This window comes from Rattus rattus, chromosome 4, assembly GCF_011064425.1.
Source record: "Rattus rattus isolate New Zealand chromosome 4, Rrattus_CSIRO_v1, whole genome shotgun sequence".
Classification (NCBI taxonomy): domain Eukaryota; kingdom Metazoa; phylum Chordata; class Mammalia; order Rodentia; family Muridae; genus Rattus; species Rattus rattus.
In genome coordinates, this window is record NC_046157.1 from 101,720,917 (window position 1) to 101,733,864 (window position 12,948).

Here is a 12,948-nt window from a genome sequence, read left to right on the forward strand (position 1 = left end):
CTTCTCGGAGACCCTGCTCTTGAAGCCATGTAAACGTTTAGAAATGACAGAAAGGATTCCCTTTGCCCGTAAGTGTGCCCACACTTTTTTTCTTCAAAACACAAAAATTACTGAAAAATTTAAAGAGAGTTTGCAAACAAAACAAAACAAAAAAACCCCAACCAGTCAAACAAACAAACCAACCCAGCAAAGCTGATACTTGCCCAATTCAACTTACGCCCTCTTGGGTTGTTTGTTTTTGTTTTGCTGTTTTGTAATCGATATTAATCAAAACAATGCACCACTGATAGCCCAACCCACTTGCATGGATAAAGGGAAACAGAAGCAGGTTGATTTTTGCCACAGACTATGGTCTATTTACTCACGGGCGGTCCGGGAGGTCCTGGATTTCCTGGGGGTCCTGTTTTCCCTCGTCTTCCCTTGAAAGCAAAAGAAAGTAGATTATAAGTATTGTTATTTAATTTTATTTTAACACAATATTTAGCAGGAATATGGAAGACAGTAAAAAAAAAGTTAAGAAATAATAACTCCAAGTGCACATGGCTCTTGGACATCAATGAATTCTGAGGCTGTAGGCCAGTTTTACACAATCACCGTGGGAAATTCACTCTCTGAGATGAACAGATTCTAATTGCTTTGGACCCGTGCAAACTATCTTGACACCCCAGCAATCTCAGCACAGTATGTGAAAGATGACTTACGACCGCCATTTTGTATGGTGACTCTGCAGTTTCAGCTCCAATAAAAAGAGCAATTTAGGTGAAATAATAAATGTTCTTCAGGGGCTGGAGAGATGGCCAGTCGATACGATCCCTGGCTGCTCTTTGAGAAAACCCAGGTCCAGTTTCCAGCACATACAAGACCTCTTAAAACTGGTAGCTCCGGTAGCTCGGGCTGTAGAGATGGCTCAGCCATTAAAGGCTAGGCCCATAACCCAAACTGGTAGTTCTGTCACCCTCTGCTGGTCTCCTTGGGCACTGCAGGTACGGGGCGCATAGACACCCATGCAAACAAAACTCAGACACATTATAAATAAAAAGAAAGGAACAGATAATGAAAGGGAAGGAAGGAAGGAAGGAAGGAAGGAAGGAAGGAAGGAAGGAAGGAAGGAAGAAGTAGGTCTGAATTCTAATTTTATAGGTGGTACCCAAGAACTGGAGGACTGGATTGGTCAGTTAAGAAACTAGTTAAGAAACTGGTTAAGAAGCCCAAGGGCGGGGGTTGGGGATTTAGCTCAGTGGTAGAGCGCTTGCCGAGGAAGCGCAAGGCCCTGGGTTCAGTCCCCAGCTTCGAAAAAAAGAACCAAAAAAAAAAAAAAGAAGCCCAGGGGCTCAGAGCCATGATTTTGTACCTCAGAATTACTTTCAATAATTCTTATATTTACTACTAAAATTTGAAAAGCATTGCATTGATAAAATTCTACCTACAGAATATGAACTAGCTTTTTCCCTCTGTCTAGCTAAGTGAACTAAGTGTATAATTCTTACATATTAATCGTTATTGTAGCTCAGTGTTCACACTCCCAAATTTATAACCACCTGGATCACAATCGCAGGGGCCAGAAATGCAGGCTTTTGCTAACATGGCTTAAGAAACTACATGCCTAATAATCCATAAAAGAGTTTAGCTACTATCATTTTTTAATTTTATTTACTATTATTGTATATGTGTGCACGGTGGGGTACGTATGCCATGGGGCCTGAGTAGGGGTCAAAATATAACTTCCAGAGTCAGGTCTCCCATTTCAACTTCACACTGGGCTTCCTGGAGGTACCCGCTGGGTCCTCTCTGTGTGGCCCTAATTATTTGTGTTTTGTTCTTCTTTTGCTTGTTTGTTTTTCCAGACAAGGTTTCTCCATGTAATCTTTAATACAGACTATTCATACATACATCTTCTAGTCTTAAAGTACATATTTTCTAAAAATCAATATATTTGATTTCTAGTAAATTCGAGTCTGTTGCCTTTGAGGACGAAGCAGGACTATGGATTTTTCTTAGACATGGAAGCACTGTGGTTTCCTAAATCTCAATAGTCCTAGAAACGAAGCCAAAGGCATCGCCCAAGCAGATGATCCAGGATCCATCCCTTCTGTAATCATGCATTAGGCTGAGTTAAGCCTACAGCCCCAGCTTTGTTTGCATTCTCCTTTCTTCAAAAGAGAAATGAGCGTCTGCTTGGGCTGGAAGCAGGGAAGCGAGGCTATTGATCACTTTTTATCACAGAGTTTATGTTAAGACAAGGCAAGTGTCAGATGTCATAACATAACTCTGACGGGGAGCACAAAGCATCCACGCTCTGTGTGGAGGGCGAGCCTCCAGACCCCCTTGCTTCTCCTCCGATTTACATGATCTGTTGCATTAGCCTTGTCAGAGCCCCGCTGTGCGTGCCGTTAGAGTCAGAGAGGGCTGAATTGCTCATACATCCTTCCTAAGCGTGTGGACAAGCAAGTAAGATATTTGCGAGGGTTATAAACGTGAAGGGACATATTTGTGAGGGTGACTTCAGCCAATGCATATTTTCAGCTTAAGGCCTGAGTGTCTGGTAACTCCCAGAAGCACATTTGAACAATTTTAAGTATGTGCTTTACCAAGCAACACATTTTATCCCCTCTGTAGCTGTAGTACTTACAGCACAGAAATACCTTGGGATTTTAGGTCGCAGAGCCCTGCAGAGGGCACTCTGGCACAAGGCAGACAGAACCACGAGGGAAGCTTTAGAGTATGAGAGAGAGATTGGAGCCATAATTTCAGTGGACATGAGTAGTTCCCATTAATTTCCGGACATTGTCTTTCTTCTCCTCAGAGGCACCAGGGATTCTCTCTTATTTTTTCCTGTAAGGCTATGGTTGCCCCCACACCAGCTACACCAATTCCTGCCATTCCCAGAGGTCTCTCTTTGCATTTAAAACCATTAAGGAAAGAAGAGTCTACCTCAGAGCTAAGAAAAAATAAATTTGTACTGTAAATTGTATTGTCTGGGGGACACTACAAGGAGTACTTTATTGCTAATAATTTAGCGAACAGGCACAAACCTCTCTTCTTTGTATGAAGACGAAAATCAGATTTCTCTCTTTTCTTTAGAGTAGTAGTTCTTAATCTGTGGGTCATGCATGACCCTATGGGGGTGGGATGGCTCTGTCACAGAGGCTGCTTCTGTGACCATCAGAAAACAAAGATATTTACATAACGATTCATAACAGTGGCAAAATTGCAGTTAGGAAGTAGCAATGAAACTAACTTTGTGGTTGGGGGGGTCACTGCAACATGAGGGATTGGATTAAAGGGGCATACATAGGGTTAGGAAGGTTGAGAACCACAGATTTAGAACAAAGTGTCCTCTTTAAGTTGTGTTTTTGTTCACCAAGCTCTGCAGCACCGGCTGGGGACACGGGGTCTGGGGGAGGGGAGCTGTAGGTGGGAGGGTTGCGGAGAAGTCTGGGATGTTGGTGGAGGAACGCTTCTTACATGTGTGTCTCCATGCCTGACTCCTGTTTCTGACTGTTCACTCAAGACTCGTTACAGGCCCACTGTAAAGCAAGGCAGAAAGAGGGAGCTTGGATATTCACGAGAGATATCCTGCAGTTACCTCAGACAACTGCCAATCTAGGAAAGGCCGCCCCACGTAGGGCAGCTGCTCTCGGGGGGCTAGTCATTCAGAAGCAGCTTTGATAAATCTCATTTCCCAAACTTCACAGTACAGAGAGATCTGCCATTTCCGCCTTATTATAATTAAGCTAATCTAATACATTCCTGAAAACCAAGGTAGAAAGCACAAAATCATAGATGGTTTCCAGGCGGTTTCCCTGGAAACCTGAGAGAGGCTTTCTGTTTGGCAACAGTAAAGAGATTTTGAACTACAATTTAGATTTCTGCCTAATGATCAAAGCCCAGTGTATGCTCAAACCCAGAAATCCATTAACATGCATGGTACCTGCCCTACACCAGCGTTTCCAAAGCAGAGGTTCTCAGAATTATGAACCAGCATCTCTAACAAGTCCTATAGAGCCCAGGGATCTCATAAATGCAACCCAAACCAAGTACTTTGGTTGGTTCGCTGGTATTTTGAAACTGATGATGATCATAGTCAAGTTCAGAAGCAGGTAGACTGGGGGAGCTCTCTCTTTTCTTATAGAAAAATCAATCTCTCTCTCTCTCTCTCTCTCTGTCTCTCTGTGTGTGTGTGTGTGTGTGTGTGTGTGTGTGTTTGTGTGTCCAAGTTTTGTTGCTATAAAATTGTGTCTATATTCAACCACTGGTTTATTGGCGATTACAAAAGAGATCACTTGTAAAATTCCCTTGCCCAATGAGTAGAAAGGCTTCTTATCAAAAACAAAACCAAACCAAACCACAGGAAATAACAAGTGTTGACAAGAATGTGGGAAAAGGAGCCTTTATACACTGCTTGTAGGATCGTCAAGTAGTACCCTCATTGTATATGGAGCTCTTCAATAAATTAAAGGAGAACCGCCATGTGGTCTCCTGGGGATACACCCCAACACATGCTCCTAGTGCCAACCCTGCACTTGAGCCCAAGGTAAGTCCTAACGGGGAAAGCTTATGATTTTTGCCTCATACTTGACCTGTCTCCTTTGCTAATTTGTCTTTGTCTTTTTGTTCAATGGTTTTCACAGACATGTTAATCATTTAAGGAGGTCTGTCTACAACTCCTAATACAAGGCTTCCAAATGAACCTAATTAATTTTCTCCCATTCTGAGGCTAAAGACACTAAGATAAGAGTCAGACTTCTCTTGACTTAGAGGAACATCCCAGGTAAGGGAGCATAACGGTGCTATTTAACTATATCCTGCTCTAGACCACTGAAACACCAAAACTCTACAGGAAGTGCCCGAAACCTGAAGGAAGACCCAGTAGTCATGGCCTTGGCAGACTTGATTTTACTCCGGCGTGGATTTTTTCTTAGCCATTTCTCCTCAAGTTCCAGGAACAATGAGCTGTGTAGGCAGGCAATCATCTCCCTGATGCCAGGAAACCCAGCAGAGCTGGAGTTGAGATGACAATCAGTCCACCCATAGTCTGTGCAAGGATGCTTAATTGTGCGTACCTCCTAGTCCCCAGCGATTTCTGCTTTCATTGTCAGTACCATGAATGGCGTGAGGAAGTCACTAGACCTACTATCTTCCTAATGTGAATACCCTGAAAAGTGATTTCCCTGTTTCTACCTTCCAGTCATTTCTTTGATTAGAACTGGGTAACTGGCCTTAGTCTCTTGGGCCTCTACAGTCAGGCCTCTATCCTAGGACTCTGGTAATACAAAGTGCATTGTGACAGTGTTCTAATCACCATGAGATAGAAGCACTGTAGGTGTACTTCCGTGGAGAGATGGCTGAACAGAGCGTGAGGACCATACAGCAGGCTGGTCCTCAGTCTCACAGGAAGGGCATTTTGTCAGGTGGTACAGCATAGGGGCGGTGGGACTTGGTCACGTGACTCGGTGAAATAAACTAGTCAAATCATGGCAAAAATGTTGTGACTTCTTTTCTATGGATAGTGCAGTACTCAAATTGACTGAGAGCAGCATGGTTGCTCCCCAGAGCTGGGAAGGCAAGAAGAAAGGGGGAATTTCAGTTTTAGGAGGAAAAGAAGAGGTGAAAATCTGTCCCACAAGAACGCAAATATATCACATACTTCAAAATGGGAAGGGTGATAGATTTTATGCTGTGAGCTATAATCTTCAGGATGCGGTAGTAACAACAACAACAACAACGAAAAGAGCCTTTCATCCTCTACCTTTTTACTACTCTATCCCAATATCCAGTTTGCCATATGAAAATATTTGTATGTCGCAAGGAAAGTTTCAAAAGAATACAAGAGAAATCCTTTACAAAAGTGCGATCAGAGCTGGCTAGACGGCTCAGTGGTAAGGCACAAGCCTGACGACCTGAGTTTGATGATAATAATCCCCAAAGAGGTGGAAGGGAAGAACAGACTTCACACATTGTCCTCTGATCGTCACACGTATGTTGCAGCGTGTACATGCCAGCAATGTCCACCCCCGTTGCACCATACATACATACAACAAAAATAAGCAATATAATTTTAAAAATGTGTGAGCCACTCTGAGCTATGCAAAAGATTGATTAAAAACTAATGTTTGACTGGAGAGATGACTCAGTGGTTAAGAGCACTGACTGATCTTTCAGGGGTCCTGAGTTCAATTCCCAGTAACCACATGGTGGCTCACAACCATCTGTCATGGGGTCTGATGCCCTTGACAATGTACTTAATAAAAATTAATAAAAAATAAATAAAAAAAACTAATGTTAACAGTCAAATGCCCATAAGAGTCTAACTAAAATGAGTTATGCCATAGTATATAACATTTAGAAGTGAATGAATTTGAACTATATAGAGCAATATATATCTTCCTTAGTAGCGTAATGTTGGGGCTGGAAAGATGGCTACTGGTTAGCACAACATCTATAACACCAGGGAATCTGCTGTCCCTACATGTCTCCATGGGCACCTGAACTCATGTGCACATATTGGTCATCCTTGCCTGCCCCCACAGTTAAAAGTAAAACAAATCTAAAACTTTTAAAGCTTAGCGTTGGTCAGTTTATACAGAAGATCAAGCAGGGAGAATTCGTATGCGCCAGTTAGGTGTTATAGAGTTGCCCAGTGTGAATGAGGGTATTTATGGAAGAAGGCACGAAGGGAATGTCCTTATGTTCCACCTCCTGAACAGGGTGCTGCTTACATGAATGTGTTCATTTGGAGAAAAAAAAAGTACCAAAGTCACACACAAGCGACACATATTTTAACATACATTTTAATAAACCTTAAAAATGAAACCAAGATATTCTCATGATGCCATAAACATTTAGGATATATTGTCAGTTCATCAGTATTTGCAGAAAATGAAAATGCTGGCAGAGGGTTACTATTGTCAGCCAGTGAGCAAGCAAGTAGGCGGGGCTATTTAAATGAATGGCATCTGCAAACTTGCAAGGGCAGAACAGAACCAGCTCCTTCCTGGGTGACTTGCAGGAAGAGTGCACGTGCGTCTTAAATTAGACACTTGATTTATAAACACTTCGCCTTCCATCAGCATTGTGAAGAGAAGAACGCAAATAATGGACTACTGGTCCCTCTGTGACAGGTGGTTTTGGTTGTTGCCAAGAGTGATGAGGACAAAGAAGGAGTTACGGCAGTAATTAGATTCAAATCAAGGGTGATAAAGAGACACCAACCCCACAAGCCGAAATATCTGTCCAACTGTGCCTGCTGTAGAACTGCCCACTGAAAAGGTGGCTCCTTTTAATGATTCCCTGTGCTCTCGACTGTTTTCCACGCAGTCTGAGGCATTGGCTCAGGCTGGGCAGGTATCAGAGAAACGTTAAGGAGGATTAGACACGGTCTTGACTGGCACGCGCAACTGTGAGTGAGGTGTTCATTACACAGGAAAACATTACTGTCTGTCTGGATGCTTGAATTTCTTCTTCTACCTTTGCGAACGGAAATAAGATTTACGACCAGTGTTGTAAAGAGTTACCAAGCTTCAAAATTAGCGATATATGCGAAAAATGAGAAATGAAGGAGTTCTCATGGAAGGGATGTGTAGTGTCCCAAGTGTGTTTCGTATCTGAGCAGATATTTAAAAATACATCTGTGACGGCAACGACACCAGTCATAGAGGTCTTGTTACTTCAGACCAGACAAGTGACTCTTGTAAGGACTTGGGGTGTGATTCAGTCTGAGTAAGAGATCTGAAATAAGCTTAGAACTGTAGAAAGAGGAATCCGCACCACTGCCTCCTCCTGCAGCAGGATCTTACATTTTTCAAACCATTCCTTTCTTTCTCTCACACTCTTTCTCTCTTTTTTACCAGTCCTCATGTGTGTGTGTGTATGTGTGTATGTATGTGTGTGTACATGCATGCATGAGTGTGTATGTGCGCATGTGTCTGTGTGCATGTGTGTATGTGTGTATGTATATGTATATGTGTGTATATACACATATATGTCCGTGTGCATGTGTGTGTATATACACATGCTAAGGTACATGTATGGAAATCAGAGGATGACGTCCAGACCAGTCAGCGCTCCTCTTCCATTAAGTTGGTCCCAGGCTTTGAACTTGGGTCTTCAGAGCCTTTACCTGATGAATCAACCTGTTGGCTTCCCTTTCTTTTTAAATGGGCTTCAGTAGAAACTAATGATGCTTTCCAAAGCAAACCACAAGCTGTCCTGACATTATTGTGTAACTGCCCCTCCCCAACCCTGAATAAATGAAGATCTGAATAAATAATAATACTTTATAAAAACAGAATTAATATTCCCTCAGTGTGGAGATTCTAAGCATTCACAATTCAGCTATTCTGCTTCTGTAGTTCTTTTTACTGTTACTCATTTTATTTGACATATAATACTTGTATATATTGGTAGGCTATAGTGTGATCACTTGACACACACATACAATCTATAATAATCATTTTTTTCTCAAGCACCTTCTATGTGTGTGTGGGGAACCTGCAGATTTTTCTCTTTATATTTAGAAATAGAAGATAAGTTGTAGACTATAGCATGCACGCATGTGTGTGTGTGCACATGTGTACTTTCTGTTCCCCAGAACATTGGAATGAATCTCTCTGGTCTAGTGCTTTATGATTGACACCATTTCCCTCTCCCTGGTCTGCCATCTGTCTCTTCTAGTCCTCCAGTGACCACAGCTCCTGAAATGAGCAAGAACAGACAGCCTTTTGGTATTTCCAGGCACACTGACTTACTGCTTGCTTTCCCCTTGGTCCTTTCTTGTCTCTCCTTTGCCTTTATCTCACTCCCTCCACCCACTATGCAGATCCACCCAAACTTCTGCCTAGCTTTGTCAGGGCATCTAGATACCTTCCCCAACTCCTCCTCTCTTACCCCCACTTTCTGGTTCTTTGTTGTGCACTTGGGTCTTCCTGGTTGTCACTAGAGGGGAGCAGCAGTAGAGGGTGACTGGGAGCTTGCATATGCTGTGATGTCTGTTGACATCCTTGTGCCTCATGGGGGTGTGGGTTGGGAACTGCCAGCTCATGACATGGTGAAAATGTGCCTGTCCCCCATGTTTAGAATGTTCCCAGACTGGAGAAGGGAGATTCTGCTTTACATGCTGACTTGGTCTACGTGATAATGTCATGACCAGCTTTCCTCATCACCCCAAACAACCGCCTTCATAATTGCTCAGGGATGTGCAATTTTATGTTTCACTCTTTAGCAGGGTAAAGTGTCAATTGAGCTCAGGTTTAGAGCAGATTAAATCTGCAGGAAGAGGGATAAATGATGCGGGTAACTGACAGTGTCTTTCTTACTAGGATTGCTAAAGTTAAAACAATCCGGTGACGTTTAGCAAGTTCACAGAGCCTGAGGTCAGAGTCTAAGTCAGAGGAACAAGAATGAGCCCTAAACACACTGGCCAGCATCAGCACGAAGAAACTGCTAATAACTCTTATGTTGCGATTTCCATCAGGGTGCTTAGAGGACACAGTTGTAGAGTTTCGGAGTTAGATGCTTTAGAAAACACATCCTTAGGAATGGGGATTTTAGGGCCAGTGAAAGGGCACAGGGCATAGGGTACCTGGCGACAAGCTGATTATATCCCCTTAGGGAAAAGATGGGATGGGAAATGTCTCATGGGAATGGCTTTGACCAGAACGCCTGGGCTGTGCGTGCCCCCCGTAGTTCTCATTTCTGCCCCCTACCATGATGCTTTGGATCAAGTGTGTTCTGTAGGCGTTCCTCAGTCCCACCCCCTTTTTTTCTTGCATAGTCGATTAAATATCATAAAAATGTATTGATGGTATTCAGACCACAAGCACTTGGGTCACGCCATTGCGTGGATACGGTGGGTACACTTGTTTTTATTTGAATGTTATTTTTCACTCCCTTAAACTTAACATAGAGTGTCAGTTGAGAGTACGAGTGAGTAAAAGTAATTTAGACTCTGTCCTTATCAATCTGCCTCCTCCATACTCTTATCAGTTCTAGTTTGCAGAATAAAAGTGAGACTTCCTAGTAAGGAAGGTGCTGCTGTAAATCCCCTGGACCACTTCCCAGGTTCCTCTTGTGCTCTCTGCTGACTCGTGTTCTCTTCCCCTCTAGGGAAGTCTCTTATTCCAAGCATCTAGTAATGCTACATGTAGTCATACATACCCTAAAATCAAATGTAACAAAAATCAGCTCTCTCAGTTACACAGAATGTCTATCCTGTCCTTAAACATCTCCTTAGCTTGCCTGCCACCTCATCACTATTGTGTAGATGTTTTCCTTGCTGTGAGCTCCTTTATCACCAGTCACTTATTACCCATCCAAGAAACATGTACGCTTTGGAAATACCTCAAATCCCACTCTCATGAAACATATTCCATTCTCATGAAACTTATATTCCACTGTGGGCAACGGAGGTGAGAGATAGTGCAAGACGCCATTAAAAGCAATGTATATGTATTCATTTAATAATTCCCTTCAACTCGATCCCATTTGATAAGTGAGATGAGTGTTCGACAAAGCAGTGTATCCAAGGTTGACCAACGAGCAGCAGATTTAGGACTTGACCCCAAGCAACCTATCTGGACCATCACTGATATTTGCCGCGATGCTGTATTTAATTGCATATCTAATAATCAAAGGTTAATATATAAATATTGGATGGGGACAGAGCTTATAGAAGAGATTGGAAAGAAGCAGGTCCAGAAGCCATTAAGGGTCCGATGAGCCGTCAGCGGAGGGGAGAGATGCAGAGTGGGGCTTGCTCAAGGAATAGCGAGAAACAGCTGGCTGGTGAAGAGTGAGTGAGAAACAGCTGGCTGGTGAAGAGTGAGTGGCAGAGTGGCCGGATTATGCTGGGCTTTGCAAATTACCTCAAGGGCTCCTAGTTAGGCATCTGAGCTGCACTTGCTGATTGTCCTTGGGAGCCAAAGAGTTTTGCCTTGAAAGGGCCACATAGTGAAGGTGATACAGACGCCTGCGTAGGTAGACAACAGCTTACATAATACGCCTGCTACACTCTCACCGCATAACAGAAGAGTTCACTAGAACTTAATTTAGGTTATGTGTATTGGATTGTTTAGAATGACACCTCCTTTTGTTTGTGTAGCCGCTTAGGACTTAATTATATTAAAAACAATTTTACCATATATCCAGCGTTCTATGTTACTAATTTAATTATGGGCTCTATTATTTGCTACTCAGAAGATGTATGAGGAAGAGAGATCAATTTCTCTCTTCCCAATGAACTATGGTTTTTAAAATTGAAAGTTTTATTAGGTTAGCAATCCTACAAGACTTATACATGGATATTAATAATTTAATGAACTTGAACTCCAGGGGGAAGAATGTTCTTAAAACATGTCAGGCTGAATTTCCAAGGGAAAGTCCTAATTAGCAGGGTCTGAAGCATGTGTCATCACATTGAGAAAACAAGATCCAGTCCCTGTGGACAGAGTGGGAAGTTGAATTTCCAACCGTTAACTACTCCAGTTAGTATGTATGATTAATGAGCAATATGTCAGTTGGCTGGCCTAACTAAATTGGAAGACCTTATGGAGGGAAAAGGACACTTATACTGAGACATAGAGAATGTGAAAGCGTAGTTTACCATCTCATTTGCATTATGACTCGCCCATAATTTAGGGACTTGAGGGAAGCAAGAGCAAGTTCAGGAGATAGATGCTCTGTGCTGGCTAGAGATCTCAATGACGTTGCAAATGAGGATTCTGAGAAGTTAGTCATAGAAATATCCCTCCATATTGGATCATGTCAGGGGAAACCAATCAATGGAAAAAAGAGGGTTTAAAGAAAGCTATGCCACTCTCTTGTCCTTACACAATATTGTACCACTATTCTGTAGAGTCACTTTAATGGAACCTGATTTATCATCTTCCCATTTCATAATCTTTATGATCTACTGAGCCCAGTGAGAGCTGCCCGTAAGTATAGGGACATCCACTGAAACATGGGAAACCTACAAGAGGCCACATTCCCAAAGAAAGCTGACTTACCCCTCTCCAGCAGCCACCCACCCACGGCCAATAGTTCTGAGCTAGCGTGCAGCCCTGTGTAACCTCCCCTATTTATGCTGAATATTGGCTGATGTATCTTGTGTACTTCCTGTTTGGGCAGCCAGTAGATAAGTTGGGGGTGGTGTCTACTTGATCAACACACATGAATTTCTCAACTAGTAGATAAATAATTTCAACATTGAAAAAAAATAAAAAATATTCAAAGCAGATTTGTGCATAGCAGCCCAAAACTGGAAATAACACAGATGTTCTGCAGTGGGTGTATGGTTAAACAAATTGTGGTTTCATCTAGAACATGAATTACCATTCATAAGTAAAAACAATTGGTTATTAATATTGAGAAAAAATAAATCTGACCTAAATGCAACCAAACCACAGATGAGCGAAATCTATTTGGTGACAAAGTCTCAAACACCAAAAGGACAATTCAGTGTGTTGTCTGTGAACGTCTCCAGAATCACGTTGTTATATTCTCATGTTCATGTAGAAAAATTTGGCTTTTGAAGTAGAAATCCAATTCTTTGAGATCATTAGTAATGAAAACCGTCAAAGCTAGTGTGAGAAACCATCAAAATTACACACTTGCTCACCACTTCAGTGAGAGACAGTCTGGTAATGAGGAACACAAAGCAGTAGGGGAAGGAGAAAGAAAATATTGCATAAATTATCAATATTTGTGCATTTGCTAAATGAAGAATATATGTCAGTTTGATTAAATATATTATACTACAGACTAAATATAAATTTATGCATAGATCCAGTCCTTGACATACTTATAATCTCGGGTGTATTTTTCTTAGTGCTGTATGCTTTTTCCCTGTATAATTAAGTTAAGGAAATCCACAAAAATGACCAGTTGTCCATCATTATTTACAGTGACACAAATGACCCTACACTGGCATGCTTTTGATGTTGTGTACTTATT

General features: G+C 42.1%; 1 long non-coding RNA gene across 1 annotated transcript in view; it reads right to left on the minus strand.

The window, feature by feature from the left end:
* Nucleotides 1-364: 364 nt before the first annotated feature.
* Nucleotides 365-12,948, minus strand: part of LOC116899259 — a 107,055-nt gene continuing 94,471 nt past the window's right edge. Inside the window, exon 5 of the long non-coding RNA XR_004387701.1 lies at nucleotides 365-419. This is a non-coding gene — a long non-coding RNA (uncharacterized LOC116899259). The remainder of the gene's footprint in view (nucleotides 420-12,948) is intronic.